Consider the following 8601-nt stretch of genomic DNA (forward strand, 5'->3'; position numbering starts at 1 on the left):
CTCTCTGCTGGACGGGGGCCAAACTACACCAATAAAAGGTTAATACGAAGGTTAGAACCAATTTGAATCTGATAAACCATTAATTGACAATTAATTGTAAGTCGATTGAATGGAGAGGTGTGTGTATAAATAGCCACTAACTGATTATTTTTTACCATGGACATCTTAACTATATAGATCAGCTATATACACAGTCATTTATGTTATTTAGATTGGTACTCTTGGTAAATATATGTATAAAAACCTTAACTTGATGTTTTTTTATACATAGTGGTGGCCAGAAAAACTTAGCTTCTCACCTAGCTTTGTATTCCGCCAATAAATTGGCCCCTATTTTCTTTATTTTGGGTTGATACGTGCATATCTGCTAGATTTGCCAATGAATGTGGCGCTAGAGGTTTTGTGAAAAACTATTAAAAGAAAAACTTGATTGAAAATTGAGAAATTGAATGGAATTGTATTTCCCCATGGAATAAAACTTAATTTATTTTCCCGTTTTGTCAGTGGGAGATTATGTTACTTAAATAAAAGGGGGAATTTACTTAAAGGCTTTATTCTTATCTTTACCAAGGATGCAAAAAGTTGCTATGTAGTTGACCTGGGGAAGCAAGAACCCAACACTAAGAAACAACATGTAATATAAATATATTTTTTAAAAATCAGCCAGCTTTATGACAGATTGGATGCTGTGTAAAGAAAAGTGAAACATAGACTTGGACTAGACCCCACCAACACACAATTTAAAACTAATACCATCCATCCAAATGTGATTACTGGTGAAAAATGCTTTTCAAATATGTCAAATCCTGATGAAAAACAATCTCAAGACATCTTCCTCTGGTTTCTCTCATCTGCAACGCATCCATTCAAAGAGCATGTTATGCTGCAGTAGATCACCTGGTCTGTGGTTTAAGTGTCTGTGAATTCTAAAAAGAAAAAGAAAAAAAAATTGGCCCTCTCTGTGTGTTTTTCAGCCTGCGTAGTGCCAGAGGCCTCAGAATCTCCAGATGTTCCCTAAATCATGCTGGAAGGCAGATAAGAAATCCGCTTTCAACAGATGTCTTGTGCCTGGACTCGATGATTTATTAGCTATGAATGATGAGACAGTGCTCCAGTGTCTTGCAGGCTTTTATCATTATGCAGGCAACTGTGAATCTGGGTGACATCACGTCAGCTAACGGGCGCGGGAATGAGACGGCAACTCCGCTTTTCACATTTTTATGTCTTTGCAAATGCAACGGATCCGAGGTGAACGGGTCTCTCTCTCTCTTTTTTTTGTTTGGCTGAAGTGTGACGCAGAATGAGGGGAATGTGGAGCCGGAGCGGCAGAAGAGTTGCGTCGCAGCCGTTTTCAGCTAAAACGCTAAAAATGATCGTTTTGACAAATTCATCCTGACTCGAGGTCAAGGTAGTTTTATGTCAATAAATGGGTTAAGTTGAAAAGTACAGCCCTCAGTAGAGGACTTTAAGTCAGCAAGCAACTTTATTTAGACTTAACGTATAAAAACCCAATGACTATTGAAATTTACTGCAAAAATACTAATAGCAGAAGCAAAGAAATGCAATATTTGAACATAATTGATGGCATGTCAGCTAATGTTCCTGAAGAGAAAAATACTTAAGTTTATATTGGTAATTATATTCTATTTTAATTTCAACACACTGTGGAAATGATGTAAAGGTGTGCATGTATGCTCAAATTAGGTTAAATGCTACACTGCTGGCACCAAAGCTATGTATTGCCTAACTGTTGGGCAACACTGGAATCAGCCGAAGCTAGCATTCACCTAGCTTCATTTTAGAAAACTATTTTGTAAGAAACATTGAGAAAAGCAAAACTTAAGTTAACTGAAAACTTAACAAAACAGAGTTAACATGCTGGCGTTAGCTGAGCATTTTAGGAAATTGCTCAGTAAAAATCATTAAAATCATTGGAAAGAGCAAAACTTAAGTTACCTGAAAACCTTTGGTGTATGTCAGGACTTTTACAAAGGATGCTGATCTACAAAAACACCTGTTGTCTGTGTATTAATGTCATTAAGGGAGAAAGGTACTGATCTGATGAGGTTCATTGTTGTTTTACTGCACTTTAAAGCTACAGAGTTTCAGAGCAAACAAATGACATTGATGTCAAAAGCTACCGGACTGGGAAGCTGGCAAAAGCCGGGACATCCCTGGTTTTCACGATACGTTTTCATCATCTAAAATGTCAGACTTTTACTCAAGACAATCTCAGCGGTAAAAGGAATGGGGGTAAGGAGTATTGTACTTGGTCAGGGGGGTTAGCTGACAGCAACAATGACTGACAGAAACCGTGAGGGACTTGGACAGATGAGAGCCAAAGGCGGCGGGCGAGAGGGCGAACGAGGGTCAACGCATTGCCTGTGCATTGAGTGTGGCCCAGCAGCTGTATGCATAGGGGAGCCCCAACCTCCTGCTCTGCATGTCAGGGGCCGTGATTAATGACCCCGCAGGCCTTGCTCTTAACCCCCTCTCCGCTGCTTCCTCCACAGAAGTCACTGAAGCCACTTCTCGTTTAGGCTAATGGACGCAGCCGGGGTAGGACGGGCGCCCTGAGACGAATGCGTTCGCGGTTTACGCGAGAAGACGTGAAACGAAAACCAATTTCCCCTCCTCGCAAAAAACCCCAAAACATTCCGCTTTTGTGGGGCCCGTGTAATGTCAGGGGTTTCAGAACGATGATTTCTTAGATTACCGTGGGCCCTGTGCAGCGTCGGGGCTGAGAGGGCGCCGGTGCCTGTGTACTGGTTCCCAGCTTGTCAGGCAGCTGTCGAGGAGTGATTTATGACCACTAGACTCCAACCTGTCTTCACTGCCAGTTCGGTATTGTTACAACTGACAGCTAATGAGGCCAGACATGCTTTCAAGCAGAGCACTTAACAGGACTTCAATCTTCCCCCGTCACGAGTACCATTTTTTCTTTCTTTTTTTTTTTTTGCACACACTCCTTCACACAACAGCCTCCTTTCTCTTTGCCTTCCTTGTTCTCCGTCTTTCCACGTTGCAGCCGTATGACAGGAGCAGAAAGGGGCTCCGCTGACAGAAGGAGATGTTTCTCAGAGAGAAATGGCAGCAGAGAGTTTCACCGTTCTCCCCCTCTAACATAACAGCTAGAGCTTTACGTAACCAAATTACTGACTCACGTTTTGCTTTTTAACTTTGTGCTTCGTGAGTCAAACCCTGTGTGCTGGTCTCGGTCTTGACCAGAATTCTCCTGCAAATTAGATTTCCCTGGTGAAATATTGATCAATAATAATGATAATAATACAGAGAACTGTTCAGTTCACAATCTGAAAATAAAACGGATATATCTACAAGACACTGTATCCGTCTAAACTGAGAGTCCTGGCAAGGAGAGAAATATTCAGAAAAGCAGCCAAGAAGCCCATTGCAACTCTGGATCAGAGATCCACTGCCTAGATATGGAGTCTGTTGATAGCATAAATCCTCAAATCTGGACTTTTGGAAGTAACATTGTTATTAAAGGGGGGATATTATGTATTTTCCAGGCAGATAGTGTAATTTTACAGTACAATCAGCTGATCATGTTACCTTCCATTGTTATAGAAATGCTATATGCATAAAATATGACTTAAAAAAAGTTTGACTTCAAAGTTGAATGCCTTTAAATTGGGCCTTTGTCTCTTTATATATATTGAGATCCTGCTGCAAAGCTCTCAAAAGTTGATTCTATATAATGTCGCCACTTTAAAATGCTGGAAGAGAGAGCTAGTGGCGCTCGTGTTTGCAGTTTGCTGAAGGCCATTTAATGGAAACGGCAAACATGCGTTGGTCAGATTTGACCAAAATAAAAAATTTTTGGCCTGTGCAAAAAAATAAAAAATTGTTGTATGCCTGGGGAGAAAATTGACAGCACAACAAACCGTTGCCACAGTGAAACATGGCAGCGTTGGCAGCAGGTTGAAAATATTCACGACTGAGGCGGTTGGTTTACGTTCCCTTCAAGAGTACAAAGACCCCAGACATAAAGTCAAGGATGTGCGTCTTTGGCCAACAGCGATAAACTCACACGCATTCTCCATCCAATCACACTGAGCTTGAGCTAACATGCAGGTTTGCTTTAAATGTTTAAACTTTAAACATTAAAAAAAACAATGTTTGGACGCGGTTCAGTTCTCACAGATTCACCTATTTGTGGATTTCTCCATAGAACATAACTCCAAATTATTTGTGGGAAATTCGCTTATACGCTGATCTTTTTCATAGAGCGTAAAATTTGAAAGGAAATGCAGTTTGGCAAACTGAAATAACTAGCCAAGATGCTAGTTGACATGCTGTTGGCTCTCGTGTGCAAAGCAGCCAATCCTGGAGAGGCGTTTATCTTCCTTAGCGCTGATTGGCTGTAACTCCGAGAGCAGGAATAAGGAAGATTGTAGATCAGTGGTCCCCAAACTTTTTCCTGTGAGGGCCACATAACTTTTCCCTTCTCTGGTGGGGGGCCAGAGTCAGTTTGTAAGAGAAAAAGTGAGATGATTGCAGGAGAGCCTAAATGTAAAAATGTATTGTTTTCCAGAAAGCACAATCAAATAGCATTCTCTGGGTTCTTCACAGAACAAAAGTCAGGAAATAAATAATAACACTATTAATAAAATAAATAATAACCAAATAACCCTCTCTGGGTTCTTCACAGAAAAAAATCCAGGAAAGATTGTGGTCCGTATTTTCCGAACTATGAGCCGCACAGGACTATAAACCACAACCCCAAAGTAAAAAACAAACAAACAAAAAAACCAGTAAACATGCACATATAAGCCGCAGATATCTCTGCCGCTCCAGGTTTTCCACAACGATGCAGCAGCTGCAGAGGGGGGCGGACATCCAAAATCTGAGTCATAACAGGTCAATTGAATATCACATTTATTACGGTTGAAAAAGAAAAAGCTGCCAAGTTTAGATTTAACTGAACTGATTACGGTAGTTTCCGTACGGTAACTGTAACAGTAAAAGTGCTGATCCTTCGTGTTGCTACTAGCATGTGCTAAATGAAAATGGGCGCCTTCTTCTTCTTCTTTAGATTAACAGCAGCTTGCATCCATTATTGTTGCACTACTGCCATCTACTGGATCCTAATATCTATACCTCAAATTCTCATAATGATCCCAGTATTATTTATAAAGCTGTTAAATAGCATTTCCCTTCAATGCTATTTAACTGATCAACAACATTCTCAAATTTCAATTCCCTATTAAAACCTAATTCCGTTTTAATGGCCGCTTTCTTTTATTTTCAATGATTCACTTTGTAATGGTCTCGCTAAGGTGTCTTGTACCAAAACTAACCATCAGCCAAACTCCTTTCACACGAGTCTGGATTAATTAGTTCTTCCTTTATTTCCATGCAGAATGGAGTGAAACTGTCAAAACACAAACAACTCAGGATGAGCTCAGAGCAGCTTACAGTGTTTTACATTCAGATACACAGTACAACTGATACAACAGCTACCTCAGGATGCTATGAGCTGCAATGCTACATAACGACCTAAGAAATCTTAGCAGCCTGCTAGTTAGCAATGACGTAGCACATAATCAAATCGCTCGCAGGTATTTCCAAAACTAATTCAATAAATAAGTTACTTCTTTTATCATATGTTAACATAAAGGCTTGTTTTGAAGTATAAGCTGCTACTTCCAGGCATTGCTTCGAAGAACTCGACCTGGAATGCGCGTCATAAGACACGTGTTCATTGCTCTACGCTAGCAAACCGTACTGATTAATAAAATAAAAGTCAAGCAGTTCCCTAAAGTCCAAAGATGCAGCATGCACCATGCAAAAAAAAACACCACAGTTTACAGACACTTCTGCTAAGAGCCCGTGTGTTGAAGAAAATCAATATAAGCAGCTATATCCGAAAATACATATGAAAAAAAATCTGAATGCTCTCTGGTATTGTTCAGGGGGCCGGACCAAATGTGGATGCGGTCCGGATTTGGCCCGCGGGCCGTAGTTTGGGGACCCCTGCTGTAGATGTTAGCTTTTGTGGTAGTGCTAAAGCAGCTTCCACTGCGTGTATTAATGCACTTTAAGGTACATTTCATGTATAATTTAATAAATTAGGAGGTTATGAGTGTTACTAGAGGGGGCCTCAAGTATTCGCAGTTCTTAACCACCATTAAAAACTGTGGTTTATTACAGGTTTATTGCTGTAATTATACTGAAATATATTTTTAGAAGCTGCTAATTACAGGCGTTCAATATGACACACATTGAACAATCTCAATTACAAAAAAGGCTGAAAACAATTTATTGGTTTGTCCAAGTAAAGTACACTGACGTTTGTGATCGTGAAGCGACTAAAATGTGAAAAGTGCAAACGTTAAAAGCAACATTTCAAGCAAATTTCTTCCAGGTTTAACAATGACACTTTTCCACAGTCTATACTAAAAAGGTCAAAAATGTTTTCAAATAGCAATTGGGGAAATAAAACTAAATTAACGTGGTAATTCCATGACTGAAAAAAATTTATTTACGAATAGCCTCACTGCTTTGCAAAATTGTCAGATTTAAGGCACAGTTCTCTCGACGTTAGCTCTCTGAAAGTAAATTTGGCTCCTTGGGCCGCAGAAGGATTTTGTAATGAAATCAAAGAGCAGTGGGAAAAACTCTTGGCTAAGGGAAGGAAGGGCTGGCAGGCATAACAATTATGCACAGCCGGAAACTTTTCAGCACCTCTTACTTTTTTTGGACGAAGGTTTAAGCCACAAATTGGAACTGACTTGAATATATAACTTAGATTCATAAAAACAGAGATGTGACACTGCTTTCTGTTTTTTTTTTCTTACATATTCCTCCCCTCTGGAGAGATTACTGCTTAGTTAAAATTATGTTTCTGACAACCGTATTGCTTAAAGGAAAAGAAAGTCAAATCTATTATTCACTCATAAGGGATTTTCTTTTTTTTTCTTTCTGCACAACAGCTGCTTTTGCTGCTGTGTTTGTTCTTCTATCTCTTCCTAAGAAAGGTCTTAGGAATTTGGATTTTTCATGACTGATTTATGAAATGATACAATTTGATTGAAGTGGAACACTGTACACTGATGTAGGTATTTTAGAGCAGGTATTTTGTTCTAACATACATGAATCATTCCTGAGCTGTCAGAAGGCCACGCCCGCTCCAACACTCTGCAGCTCGCCGTGTTTCTGGTGAACTTTAAGGCTCAACTCCTAACTCCAATAGGACTTTTTCTCCCCAATAGGGGACTGTGGGGAGAAAAAGGGGAGAAAAAGTCTTTTTCTGTGTGGAGACTGATTTTAAAATTTAAGTTGAGGTCGTTTGTCAGGTGAACTAACAAACAAACTTGCGTTTGTGACACGAAGCATCATCAAGGACGTATGGACCTGAATGCCTCTTTTAAGTCATAGTGAGTGAATCGGATTTAATCACATTGACAAAGCAACGTCGGTCTCAATGCATCCCAGTTCTACTTCAATATAAAATCAGTCACAGGGTCTGTGGCAGCGTTCCCACCTATAAGCCTGTGTTCCCTGACAGCATGATTAATGGCCGCCTCGCTGGGTGCTAACTTGCATTGCATTGCAGGCAGAGCCATTGTCTCCTGGACACAGAGTCCTTACTGCCCTCTGTCCATGAAACCAGGCTGTTAAAAGGTGCAACAGCGACTCCTGGAGTCACGAGAAGGGAAACGAGGAACAACACTTTCAGTTTTTATTTAAGAAAGGTAAATGTCTGAACACTGGACATTTATAAACTTTTTTTTTTAAAACAGAGAGGCTATAAAATGTTTTTGTTCAATCAGATCTAAAAAATTTAATTGTTTGACTATAAAGACAAGTGAATACACCCAAAAACATTCTAATAACCTTCAGGTTTGGTGTTGGCCAATTTCTATTTGCAAATTAGAAGCAAATGTAAAAATTTCAAAAGTTAATGAAAATGTAGGAAATCATGTTTTGCTCTTATGTTAGACTGATCAATCAGTCTAATTGAAGATTTAGAAGAGCACACACAAATAATTAATATCCATCTGTGCTAATATTTTTTTAGCACAGATGGATATATATCTCTGCTAACTCGTTTTGACTAACTCGAGAAACGAGTTAAAACCTCTATATTTGTGCTTTATAAATAAAGTTGGATTGGATATACCGATCAAAATCATTATTTTGCTGTTATGCTATTTAAAAAAAAAAATTGATTGTACAGCAGATATATAATATTAGCATCTCATATTAGCAAATAGCATAATTAAACAATTCATCTTAAAAAACAGTATATATTTGATCAAATAGACTTGGGTGTGTCGGATCGCAGTCCTGCAACTTGTCCACCTTAAATTAATCAAATGGCAGAATTACTTCCTCAGCAGCTCTATGCGATCTTGCTAATCATGTCAAAGCAGAGGCACATTTAAACGTTCCCGGACAAACCCCCAGTTCCCATTTGTTTTTTTTCTCTAACTGAGGTTTTTGATATTAATTAGGGGGTGTCTGCATGTTGTTTATCATCATCATGAAACCTTTTCGGGGGATTTATCATCACAAGTCAAAACCCCCAAAAAGTCAGAATTGCTTTTTTGTTTTTTATTTTATAATTTTCACCAC

This window comes from Poecilia reticulata, chromosome 12, assembly GCF_904066995.2.
Source record: "Poecilia reticulata chromosome 12, P_reticulata-male-v2, whole genome shotgun sequence".
Taxonomy (NCBI): domain Eukaryota; kingdom Metazoa; phylum Chordata; class Actinopteri; order Cyprinodontiformes; family Poeciliidae; genus Poecilia; species Poecilia reticulata.